Here is an 11,698-nt window from a genome sequence, read left to right on the forward strand (position 1 = left end):
GCACAACTGTAAACCAAGGTTGCCAGTCAGTGCTCATTTTTGGACAAAGGTCAGTTGTTCAGAAATTAGATTATTCCTGCCTCCTTTCTCAGCTGTTGGTGGCTCCCCTCCACCTGAACACAGGGAGTAGGGAAGTCATTTCAAGCCCAGTGATTCTGCAAATTGGAATGACTCTGACAGTAAAAGTTGTTTGTTCATGTGTCTGTGCATTTGCTTAATTCACATTTACCTTAAGAACATGTTCACCCTGTGAGCTCTGCAGAAATCCTGACTCTGGTGCAGAAGCCTCCACTAGGAAAATTTGGAAAATTTGATGCCCAGCATGAAAGGAAAGCCACCGAAGCCTATGATTTCTCAGGTCTCTTTCAAAGCTGATGTCCCAACAGTGTTGTCAACCTAAAATAATCAAAAGGTTCAAAATCCAGTTTGAAGAGAATTTACCCCAACAGTACAAAGTCGAGGACAGTCCACTTGGGAAGAATATATTCTGAAGAATGGAATTCAGTGCTTCAAAGTGTAGTAGAAGTTTGGGATTGCTTCTATGAACAAAGCTTAAGGAAACTTAACAGAATTTCAACATCTTACTTTTTTTTTTTGAGATGGAGTCTCGCTCTGTCACCTAGGATGGAGTGCAGTGGCGCGATCTTGGCTCACTGCAACCTCCGCCTCCTGGGTTCAAGCAATTCTCCTGTCTGAGCCTCCCGAGTAGGTGGAATTACAGGTGTTTGCCACCACACCCAGCTAATTTTTGTGTGTGTGCATATTTTCAGTAGAGATGGGGTTTCACCATGTTGGCCAGGCTGGTCTCAAATTCCTGACCTCAAGTGATCCGCCCACCTCGGCTTCCCAAAGTGCTAGGATTACAGGTGTGAACCACTTGCACCTGGCCTAACATCTTTCTATGGAAGGCTTAATGCAGAGTTACAACAACCTGATGAGCCAAAGTGTTGATAGCAGTAGGAGGCAGACAAATTCCTAGGCAGACAGGGGCAGGTCCCCAGTGAAACCCGACCTTCAAACCATAGACAGCCTGAAGCCTGCAAAACAAGCAGCCAGCTCCAGGTAGAGTCCATGACCTGAGTGAGAAATTCCTTGATATTTTATAGCCAATCAAATGGTGCTTTTTCCAGGCCTGCTTATGGACCAGTCAGCACACATTCTCCCATTCTGAGTCCATGAAACCCCCGGACTCAGCTACATGTTGGGACTCCCCACCTTCAGATAGGGGTTACCCACTTCAGGTCCCCTCTCATGCCAAAAGCTGTTTTGTCACTCAATAAAACTCTTCTCTGCCTTCCTCACTCTCTGCTTGTCCATGTAACCTCATTCTTCTTGGACACAGGACAAGAACCCAGGACCCACCAAACAGTGAGCAAGAAAGGAGCTGTAACACTGTAGCCCTCCTGCCCTCTGCCAGTGCCAGGTGACCACCCCACGTGACAGGAAGCAGCAGTGGGGCCAGGCCAGCCCAGGAGCCACAGGCTGAAGTGGACTGGCAGGACCGAACAAGCTGTAACACAAATGAGCTGAAACATATTCCTGGCTGGCCCACTAAGTTGCAGGCGATGATGCACTCCCATTCACCAGACTACGAGAGAAGAGCTGTGACTCTCTGGGGGCCCAGATCTCGGGACTCCCTGAGTCAGAGCTGTGACCCACTGTAACACCCCCTTCGGGCTCCAGGGTTGCTGTGTCTCCGAGTTTCTGGGAGCCACTATGTTGCCCTCACCCAGATGCCAGCACCCAAGGTGGAAGCCATTCAAGGCACGCCTGGTCCAGCTGCAGCCTCACATGGAGCCCATGCCTGTGCTGGCACCTAGAGCTGCCCACTCCACCACGACGGCCAGCATGCCTGGCTGTGCACTGTGGCCGGACCCTCTGCTCACTGGCTCACACACCCTTTGCCGCTCTGCGCCTGGCTTGCCCACAGAGGGTGAAGGACCTGGGACAGTAGCAAGAACTGAGCGCAGCCTGCCAGGCTAAGTGGGAGGAGCGAGGCCAGCGCCAAGCCGAGAGCCAAGTGAAGCCTAAGCAAAGGCACTGCCAGACAGAGGTTTCCAGCTGGCAAAGCAGCACCCAAAGAATCTCCAGTGCTTTTTTCTTTTCAGAAAAAGTATATTTACATTCCACACTGAAAATAGAACTGTCATCGAGATAGGAGTCTGCAAGTTTGAGAAAGGAGTTTGTGTCTTTGTTTCACAAGACGCAGGTCACAAAGACCCTGCTGATGTGGCAGAGAAGCAGGTCCAAACCAGCTAGAAACAAGATAGCTACGAAAGCAACCTCTGCTTGTCCTCCTGGCTCATTATATGCTAATTATATAGTGCATTAGCATGCTAAAAGACACTCCACCAACGCCATGACAGTTAACAGATGCCATGGTAACTTCCAGAAATTACCCTATATGGTCCAAAAAGAGGAGGAATCCCTGGTTTTGAGAATTCACCACCACTTCCCAGAAAACTCATCAATAATCCACACTTTGTTTAGCGTATGATCAAGCAATAACCATAAAAATAGCCAACCAGCAGCCATGAGGGTTGCCTATGAAGTAATCGCCCTTCTATTCGTTCACTTTCTTAATAAACTTGCTCTCACTGTCTCTGTCAGCTCACTCTTGAATTCTTTCCTGTGCAAAGCCAAAAACCCGACGTGACCTCCTGGGCTAAGCCCCAGTTTCAGGGTTTACCCTGCAACATCATCAAGTCTTGAGCACCATCTGGTCTGAGTTAGGTACAGGATAATAAATGAAGCAGTTCAATCTATAACAAAGATCAGTGATTGGAAGGTGGGTGGATCTGGTATCTGGTCTCTCCTAGTCAATTCTAGGACAAGAACAGTGAGTAAGAGAGTTAAGCGATAAGAAGAAGCAGAATTGCAAACAACGTGCTACGTGACTCAGTCTCCAGGGCTTAACTTCTCTCCCATGGCATAAAAATTTGTAGGGTCCTGAAATTTTATTTTCTTTTACAATGTCCAGGGAGAGGCCGGAAAAAGAGGAGCCTCATTCAGGTGAGATATGTAAACGAGACGGCAACCTGCCAAATATACTTGTTGTAATTAGTATTGGTTGCCGCAATGTTGTTATATTCAGGGCTGTGCAATACAGAGAAATATTCCTAAATGATTTCCTTCAGTGCAGATAGATAATTCTTGGTTCGACTCCAGCAGATGGTTATTATCAACGTAAATAAATAAATCATTCTCTGCCAAAGGCATCAGATTTCCTCTCCGGGAAGTGGTCATTGAGGTCTTCTTTAAAGGGCCACGTCTGGGTGCGGTGGCTCAAGTCTGTAATCTCAGCACTTTGGGAGGCCAAGATGGGCAGATCACTTGAGGTCAGGAGTTTGAGACCAGCCTGGCCAATGTGGTGAAACCCCGTCTCTACTAAAAAGACAAAAATTAGCTGCTGTGGTGGTGCACACCTGTAGTCCCAGCTACTCAAGAGGCTGAGGCAGGAGAATCGCTTGAACGTGGGAGGCGGAGGTTGCAGTGAGCCGCGATCTCGCCACTTCACTCCCGCCTGGGTGACAGAGAGAGACTCCATCTCAAAAACATAATGAAAATTAATAAAGAGCCATGGTGTCAGAATGGGGCAGCGGTCCTTACAGGTTCCTCCAGCCTCACTCTACCTTCTCCCTCTGAGCTTCATCCCTGCCTGAGGCCCTGACTCCACCACCTCATCATATACCATTATAACAATGAGTTTCGTGTCAGCCCAGGCCCAGAAAGACAAGAACCAAATGCCTGTTGAATGAATGGATGAATTAATTAATTGATATCTAAAACCTTGTACTAATACATTTATCTGAAGATGATGATTTGTAACAAATAAAATCATGATAACACATACATAAGGAAAGAAGAATATAGATCATTACTTTTCTGTTTCAGAAAGTGAAAATAGAAAAGCAAAAAGAACATAGGAATGAAAAATGATGTCTCTTATGCCTTATCACTGCAAATGTTTACCCAAAAAAAAAAAAACCATAAGGCTTTAATCTTGAGGATTTATTCCAGGTAAATACATCTGGAATAATATCAGATCTTTTACATGAAGTATAAAGGAGATATGATTTGTTATGTCCCTAGCCAGCCCTCTCTCTGTCACTCCACAGCTAGATTAGAAAAATGTTCTTTTTACCCTGTCGGACTCTCCACCTCCCCAACCCACTAAAAAGAGCCTCTGGGTTAAGACCCAGCAGCAGATGTAGCACCAGGAGAAAAAAATAAAGCAATGCAGATTCAACAGACGTGCTGCAACATGCTATGTAGCAAGGAATTCAGAGACAAGGAGAAGGAGGGTGGGGAGCAGAGCCACATGGGCTGGGCCTCAGAAGGAGTGGATGGAAGACTCTGGAGGGCTATTTGGGGAGGAGAAGCAAGGGTTTTTTGTTGTTGTTTTTTGGGCTTTTTTGAGACAGAGTTTCGCTCGTCACCCAGGCCGGAGTGCAATGGCACGATCTCAGCTCACTGCAACCTCCACTTCACAGGTTCAATCAATTCTCCTGCCTCCACCTCCTGAGTATCTGGGATTACAGGCGCACACCACCATGCCTGGCTAGCAAGGGGGGTTTTAGATGAGTAGCCTTGGGTTGTGAAGTGGATCTCCTCTTATTTTTCAAATGATGCAAGTAACAATTGGAGTTTGCTTTTTGCAATTATTATGGGATTCACTGAAGGCAAGACTGGGTCCCATGGGACATTAGATTATAGATGGGTTTTTCATGTGGTGTGGAAGGTTATTATCCAGGATTTTAGATCTAAGATTCCTAGCTAGCTGCACCCAGTTTAAAATCATCCTTTTAGGTCTTAGTCATGGGCAATTTTTCCACCACTTCCTACCTCTGGTGTAAAGTGGTCAGATTCAATTGGGCACAATTTTTCTCATTCTCATACTCCAATGGCAAAGTCAGACAGATATTGTAAAAATAACTTTGAACTTGTCATTACAACTGTGGAGGTATTATAAAGGTTAAGAATGCATGTTTCACTAAGCGCAGTGGCTCACACCTGTAATCCCCTCCCTTTGGGAGGCCAAGGCAGGCGGATCACAAGGTCAGGAGATCGAGACCATCCTGGCTAACACGGTGAAACCCCGTCTCTACTAAAAATACAAAAAATTAGCTGGCCATGGTGGCGGGCGCCTGTAGTCCCAGTTACTCAGGAGGCTGAGGCAGGAGCATGGCCTGAACCCAGGAGGTGGAGCTTGCAGTGAGCTGAGATTAAGCCACTGCACTCCAGCCGAGGCGACAGAGCAAGACTCCGTCTCAAAAAAAAAAAAAAAAAAAAAAAAAAAGAATGCATGTTTAAAGCAGAAAACTAGATTCACATGGCATTTTGTCAGTTCACTAAATTAAGTAAAATTTTAAAAGGAGTCTTCCTTGTAGAATTACAAACATAAAATTAACTTTTCTCAACAATCAGGCAAATAGGCAGTTTAAACACATGCATGTAATTTCACTCCCTAATAGAGCCGTTGAAATGACAGCAAAGGGATTTGTTTTTTAATGATGGGGAAAACAAAAGAGTAAACAAAACAAAAATATGTTTGGAAGCTGTAAAAGCGGAAGGGGAGTGGAGGCTGACTCCACAGACACACAAGCGTGATCTGGGCCAGAGCTGGAAAATGTGAGAACCAATTGGTTTATCCCAAGGAATCCTCAAATGCCTGGGGGCAAGTGGCTCCAGAAGCCTCCTTGAAGTAGTAATACAGGCACCTGTAAGGAAGAGTGTGATGTGTTTACAAAGTGGTTTGATCTCCAGGCTCCCTCCACATGCTGAGTGATTGAACTCACCACCCCTGAAGTGTCAAACGGGCTCTCTTGGTTGAGAAATATGTGGCTGAAAGTAAGAGTGCCAAAGTGAAATCAGGGTAATTTCATGAAAAGCTGTGATCCTACCCAGGTCCCAGAACACTGAGCCTTTCATCCCTCTTCCTGATGGGAGACAAGAGGATGCTTTCTAGTAAATGTGACAAGCCAGAAACAGCAATCTTGCTAACAGAATGGTCGCGGCAGGATCACTCTATAGGGAAGCTCAGCGTTACCAAGACCCACTGGTGTTCTGCTAAGTCCCTCCCAAAGTAAACAGGAGAGAGAAGCAACAGGGGAAGGGGAAGCCACTTGGGGTGAACAGAAACTGTGCAGAAAGAAGACATTTCAAAAATATGGTTAATATCCTTAGAGAGGTGTGAGGAGATATTGCTTTCGTGGAACTAGAACAGAATGCTATGAAAGAAAGAGATAGGAAGGGAAGGAGGGAGAGAAGAGAGACAAAGAGAAACTGACTCAGACAACAAAGAACTCTTTATATGTATTAAAATCCTGATCACAGATAAAGGGCTTGAAGGCAAATTTGAAGAAATCTCTCAAAAAGTAGAACAAAAATCAAAAGAGATGGCAGATAGAAGAGAAAAATGTAAGAATGGTAGAGGTTCAATCTAGAAAGTCCAACATTCAAATACTAGGAACTGCAGAAAGACAAAGCCAACAAAACAGAAGACAGAAAATTAAGAAAAATAACTCTGAAACATTTCCCAGAAGAAAACTAGTGTGTTTCCAGCTTGAACAGCTCACAAGAGCCAACAGGCCCTAGGGTGAAAACAAAGGCTCGCTAAGTCATCACGAAAGTGTAGAACAACAGGCAAGGAGAATATTTGACAAGTTCCCAACAGAGAATAGACCACACTTGAGATGCAGCAGGGACCCCTCTTGGTGGCCTGCCACCCCCCACAAGCATGGAAATAAAGGAACATTTTGAGTTTCTTTAAGGGAAATTCCAGGCACCTACCTAGCCTTGAGAAGTAAATAAGCAACCTAGTGAACAAGAAGGTGAGGAGAGCCTCACACAATAGCCAAGGAAGTCAGAGCCACAGAATGTTCGGTTCCCTACAGAAACTAAAGATGACACCTTAACAATGTTCTTGAGTTGCTTTTCAGAAACCTGGACCATACCAAATGGAAAATGTCATCTACTGGTGCATAGACCTCAGAGAAGAGAAAATTGAGGACCGATCTGTGACCACTGTTCTCTATTCTAAATTTCTTCCTACTAACGGGCATGGAGGAAGTCACACCCACAGGCCAGAGTTCAAGATTCCTTTCTGCTGACCCCAAGATTTTAGACAAAGCTTAACCAATCACAAACTGGAAAATCTTTGAATCTACCTATGACCTACGAGCTTCCCTGCTTCAAGATGTCCCACCTTTTTAGGCCAAACCAATGTATAGCTTCCATGTATTCATGTATTACTTTGCATGTAAACTTTGCCTCCCACCTTTAAAAACCCTTACACATAAGCCATCAAGTTTGGGTCTTAAGCCTGAGCTGCCTGATTCTTGTTGGCACTCTACAATAAATGCCTCACTTTCTCTCACTGCAATCACCATGTCAGTGTTTAGCTTTGCTGTGCTGGGTGGGGCAGACCCAGGTTCAGCTTGGTCACTGATGTAGTCTGGATGTGTGTCCCTTGCCAAATCTCATGTTGAATTGTAACTCCCATTGTTGGAGGTGGGGCTTGGTGGGTGGTGATTGGATTATGGGGGTGGATTTCTCATGAATGGTTTAGTGCCATTCTCTTGGTACTGTCCTAGCAATAGTGACTGAGTTCTTGCAAGATCTGGTAGTTTAAAAGTGTGTGGCGGGCCGGGCACGGTGGCTCACGCCTATAATCCCAGCACTTTGGGAGGCTGAGGTGGGCAAATCACCTGAGGTCAGGAGTTCGAGACCAGCCAGACCAATATGGAGAAACCCCATCTCTACTAAAAATACTAAAAAATTAGCTGGGTGTGGCGGCACATGCCTGTAATCCCAGCTACTCAGGAGGCTGAGGTAGGAGGATTGCTTAAACTTGGGAGGCAGAGTTTGCTGTGATAGCAACACTACACTCCAGCCTGGGCAACAAAAGCAAAACTCTGTCTCAAACAAACAAAAAAAAAAATGTGCGGCACCTTCCCCCTCCCTTTCTTGCTCCTGCTCTGGCCATGTAACATGCCTGCTCACCTTTCACCTTCTGCCATGATTGTAAGATTCCTGAGGCCTCCCAAGAAGCTAAGCAAATGCCAGCATCATACTTCCTTTACAGCCTGCAGAACCATGAGCCAGTCTCAGATATCTATAGCAATGCAAGAATGGCCTAATACAGTAACCACTCACAGGGGCCAGGGGTCACAGTGTAGTTGGATCTCTCAACAATAACAAAGAAACAAAAAAAAAACTATGGGGTAGTGCCTTCAAATCACTGAAGGAAAGTACTTCCAACCTAAATTCTGCACCTGCCACTCATCCAGTGAGTATATATAGAATGGAGGTTTTTCAGACTCTGGAGGATTCAGAGTTTGCCCCCTTTCACCCATCACCCTTAGGAAACTATTAGAGGATGTATTCCAACAAAACAAGGGTGGAAACCAAGAAACAGAATGATAGGAAAGAGAAACTCAATGCAGGAGAGAGCCATGCAGTAGCCTTGGGATCATTCCAAAGAGTGACATCGGGTTGACAGATACACCAGGCACATAGCTCCCCAGAACCTACAGAGATGTCGGGGGGCTTCAGCACAGGTTTCCTCAAGAAGATAGAAGAGACAGACCAATATATGTGAAGGGGTGGCCTGCCCCTCCACACCTGTGGGCGTTTCTCATTAGGTGGAACAAGAGACTTGAGAAAAGAAATGAGACACAGAGACAAAGTAGAGAGAAAGAAAAAGTGGGCCCAGGGGACCAGCACCAGTCTCTGAGTTCCCTCAGTATTTATAGATCATTCTTTACCATCTTAGAAAAGGGAAGTGGCAGGATAATAGGATCATCGTAAGGAGAAGGTCAGCAGTAAGACATATGAATAAAGATCTCCGTGACATAAGTTTAAGGAAAAGTGCTGTGCCTTGATATGCATATGTAAACATCTCCATAAACCTTTTTTGTGCATAAAGAGCAGCATTGCGCTAGCAAGTCCCACCTTTTGTCCTAAGGCGGTTTTCTCCTTTCTCAGTAAACAGAACATACAATCAGGTTTTACACCGAGATATTCCATTGCCCAGGGACGGGCAGGAGACAGATGCTTTTCTCTATCTCCGCTGCCAAGAGACCTTCTTTCCTCTTATACTAATCCTCCTCAGCACAGACCCTTCACGGGTGTCAGGCTGGGGGACGATCAGGTCTTTCCCTTCCCACAAGGCCATATTTCAGACCATCACATGGGGAGAAACCTTGGACAATACCTAGCTTTCCTAGGCAGAGGTCCCTGCGACCTTTGGCAGTATACGTGTCCCTGGGTACTTGAGATTAAGACAATGGTGATGACTTTTCACCAGCAAGCTGCCTTCAGGCACTTGTTTAACAAAGCACACCCTGCACAGCCCAAAATCCGTTAAACCTTGAGTCACCACAGCACATGTCTCTTGCAAGGACAAAGTTGGGGGTAGGGTCACAGATTAACAGCATCTCAAATACAGAACAAAATGGAGTCTCTTATGTCTACTTCTTTCTATATAGACACAGTAACAGTCTGATCTTTCTTTTCCCCACAATATGTGTCTGCGTATGTCGAGAGAAGACCTGGAGAGCCAGCGGAGGATTCAGGTTAAACTACTTATAGGCGCTGCCTTCGTCTGTTCAGGCTGCTATCACAAAATACCAAAGACGAGGCTGTTTATCATAATAGAAATTCATTGCTCACCATTCTGGAGGCTGGAAGTCCAAGGTCAAAATGCCAGTAGTTTCTGTGTCTCCTAAGGACCCACTTCTGGCTCACAGATGGCATCTGCTCACTGTGTCCTCATATATCGGAAGGGGTGACCTGAGGGTCTCTCTTAGGAGGACACTACTGTTTGGGTGAGGGAGAAGGGACAAGATGGAGGAAGGTGAACAAGAAGGCATAATCTATGTTGCTTCCGGGTTCTTCCTCACCAACTTTCCCGCGCGCGGGAAAATGCAGCCCGCCCCTGGAAGATGCAGATCAGCTGAGCATGCGCCAGGTGATGTCAATCCGAAGAGATCGAAACTTACCAGGCCACGCCTACGGAGACGCCTATCACGCCCTTATCCCGCCCACTGCCCTCCCCCTTCCAGTACCAATGTATAAAAGTCCGCTGCTGGCAGGAGCCAGCGTGACTTCTTCGGCCCCCACATTTGTGTACCGGAGAACATCACCCGAGAGCGCCCGGGCGACTTCCCTGGCCCCGCACACCTGAGGACCAGAGAACTTCGCCCAAGAGTGTGTGCATATTTGCAATAAAAGACTGCCACTTTCTTATGTACTTTGGCCTCATGTTTAATTATTTAGCTCTCCTAAATTAAATTAAATTAAAACAACTACTCCCATTTATGAGGGCTCCACCCCACCCTCCTGACCTGATCACCTCCCAAAGGCCCCACCTCCTAACACTACCATCACCTGGGGGTTAGGACTTCAACACAGGAATTACACAGGATGGAACCATTCAGACCATGGCAAGTACATAGAATAAAATACACACACAACGCAAACAGCCAGATAAGATAATTCTGTTTTTGTTTTGTTTTGTTTTGAGATGGAGTCTTGCTCTATCACCCAGGCTAGAGTGCACTGGTGCCATCTCAGCTCACTGCAACTTCCACCTCCCAGGTTCAGGCGATTCTCCCACCTCAGTCTCCTGAGTAGCTGGGACTACAGGTACGTGCCACCATGCCTGGCTTTTTTTTTTTTTTTTTTTAAAGTACAGAAAGGGTTTCACCGTGTTAGCCAGGATGGTCTCAATCTCCTGACCTCATGATCCGCATACCTTGGTCTCCAAAAGTGCTGGGAGTACAGGCGTGAGCCACAGCACCCAGCCTTTTTTCTTTTTTCTTTTTTTTTTTTTTTCCGAGACAAAGTCTAGCTCTTATTGCCCAGGCTGGAGTGCAATAGCGTGATCTCAGCTCACTGCAACCTCCGCCTCCCGGGTTCAAGCGATTCTTCTGCCTCTGCCTCCTGAGTAGCTGGGATTACAGGTGCCTGCCACCATGCCTGGATAATTTTTGTATTTTTAGTAGAGACAGGGTTCACCATGTTGGCCAGGCTGGTCTTGAACTCCTGACCTGAGGTAATCCACCCATCTCAGCCTCCCAAGGTGCTGGGATTACAGGCCACAGTGCCCAGCCCAGATAAGATAATTCTTAAACAAAAATGCAGGAGAGAAGGGTAATCCAGTTTACCAAATGGCTCAAAGGTTCTAGATAGCTGGCAAAGTGGAGGTGATTAAAACAGAGGCTCTTTTCCATCAAAATTAGCACAGGACACCCTATTGAAAGGATAGGGTTTTAAGGTACCTCCCATGGTGAGTCATCGTGTTTGTAAATTCTGCCTAAGTCAGTCCAGCCCAACAGAGCGTAATTCTCCTGACTGGTGAGCTCTGTGTTACCCCTCGTCTTCCTTTCTCTAGGAATGTCTGTGTCTGTGTGTGTTTGTGGTGTGTGTAGGTTGTATGTGTGGTGTATATGTGTGTTCTCTCAGTGACTGCCCCTCTCGAGTGCACAGTGACCAACACTTCATGAGTCTCCCCAAGGCCTGCACGTGCTCCTACAGGAATGCCAGTGGCTGGGCCTCTCCTGAGAGAGGGGAGGGCCCCCACCTGCCCCAGGCCTGATGGCTTGTGGAGCACCTTGGGCTTTGATAAAGATGCCCCAGTTGTGGATTGACTGAAATCAGTGGATTGACTTCAACAAATTTAGTGGACAAGACA

Source organism: Macaca nemestrina, chromosome 14 (assembly GCF_043159975.1).
Source record: "Macaca nemestrina isolate mMacNem1 chromosome 14, mMacNem.hap1, whole genome shotgun sequence".
Lineage (NCBI taxonomy): Eukaryota > Metazoa > Chordata > Mammalia > Primates > Cercopithecidae > Macaca > Macaca nemestrina.